Source organism: Quercus robur, chromosome 9 (genome assembly GCF_932294415.1).
Source record: "Quercus robur chromosome 9, dhQueRobu3.1, whole genome shotgun sequence".
Taxonomy (NCBI): Eukaryota; Viridiplantae; Streptophyta; class Magnoliopsida; order Fagales; family Fagaceae; genus Quercus; species Quercus robur.
This window is the reverse complement of record NC_065542.1, coordinates 25518761-25520429: the sequence shown is the minus strand read 5'-3', so window position 1 is coordinate 25520429 and position 1669 is coordinate 25518761. Positions and strand designations below refer to the sequence as shown.

The window sequence follows — 1669 nt, the reverse complement described above, 5'->3', positions numbered from 1 at the left end:
TCAATGAAAAGTATTATATTCACAACATTTTTCACAATATTTTCACAAGAATCACATCAAAATCTTATGTGAAAAGTTGTTACTAGTTCTAATTTGAACCCACTATTTAAATTATTTTTTTACTCACCAATATCAACTAATAATAATCTGACACTTAAAATTTATTGTGAAAATACCGTAGTAATGTTACTCAATTTTGATTTCTTTTATTCCTTATATTATTTTCCTTTCTTTCATACTTTTTTTTATCATCCATACATTTTTTTTTCTTTTCCTTTTTCTTGTTTTTTCTCCTCCACACACGTCCACCTACCCCCAATATCTATCTTCACTCTTTGTTTGACCTTTTGTCTTTCTAGTTATCTCCAGAACATTTCTCCCTTCTCCCTCTCTGTTTTGTTCTCTTTCTCTTACACACACACACAAATTTCTCTCCCTCAATCTCACACAAACAAACTCTCTTTCAAACACGAATAGATCACCGGCAGAGAACAAAGATTAGAGTCCTCCCCACTTCTAAGAACATGCAGCTTAATCACCATATTGGTTAGATCGGCGTTCTACATGGTTTTCTTTTTTCTTTTTTCTTTTTTTTTTGGTTCTGGTTTGATTAGTTTTATTTTATTGTTCAGATTTCATTAGACTTATGAGAAAGATTGCTTTTGTGTTTCAAATCTTTCGATTGGGTTTTGGTTTTGATTGTGGTATGTTTTAGATTGTAGTCGTTGAGATAGAGAAGCACAAGAGAGTGAAGATTAAAGAACGAAAGAGAAAAGGGATGAGAGAGAAAGAATTATTTTTTTATTCAACCAGGTATTATTTTAAGTGTGAATATTCTTTAGATATGCTACAGTGCTCTCCAGGCCTGGAGAGCTACTGTAGCAAATCTAAAAAAAAAAATGGAGATGCCGAGTCTGTTGGAGGAGTGATTTTGCGTGAACAGTGGCTTTTGCTCTCCAAATTTTAGAGAAGGCTAGCCTGTTGGAGATGCTCTTAGTTCTTTTGCATATATAGTTTGCACAAACTTAGGAAGGGTCCAATAATAAAGTTATTAGGAAGGGATCCCTTCCAATTACCACCAGTACTTTTGCACAGTTTGCCCTAACTTAGGAAGGATATAATAAATCTAAGCTAGAACCCCAACTATCACACATTCTTGATGTGATTATCACTCCATAGGTACAAAGTTTTTGTGGAGTGTAGGAGGGCAAGGTTCGGGGTTTAAGTCTCTAAGAGGGAACTTCATACATGCACACACACACATACATACATATATATATATATATATATATATATTTAGATTAGGTTAAAGTAGAATTTATATCTTGTATAAATAAATAAAAAGAACTCAAACATATTTTATTTTGTTATACTGTCAAGAAAATTATCTTAGCTTGTAATATTCAGATGGATTTAATACACTAAGCATGTAGAGATGGATTTTCAATTCAGGCGGAGAGGGAACAGCTATTAAAAATTCCCTCCTCCTCTTGCAATTTTCATGAAAAAAAGAGAATATATATTTATATATAAAAGCTTAAATTAATCATTTCTCTCTTCTAAGTTCTAACTTTAAATATCATTCTAAAAAAAAAAGTTCTAACTTAAATATAATTAATTTTAAAACGGGGCGCCCAAAATAAAAATTCTGCTCCTGCCGGTAAACCTT

General features: G+C 31.9%; 1 long non-coding RNA gene across 1 annotated transcript; it reads left to right on the top strand.

The window, feature by feature from the left end:
• The first annotated feature begins 265 nt into the window (after window positions 1-265).
• Window positions 266-809, top strand: LOC126700056 (uncharacterized). The gene is made up of 2 exons (XR_007646986.1): window positions 266-546; window positions 716-809. It is a non-coding gene; the product is annotated as an uncharacterized LOC126700056 (long non-coding RNA).
• Window positions 810-1669: the final 860 nt, after the last annotated feature.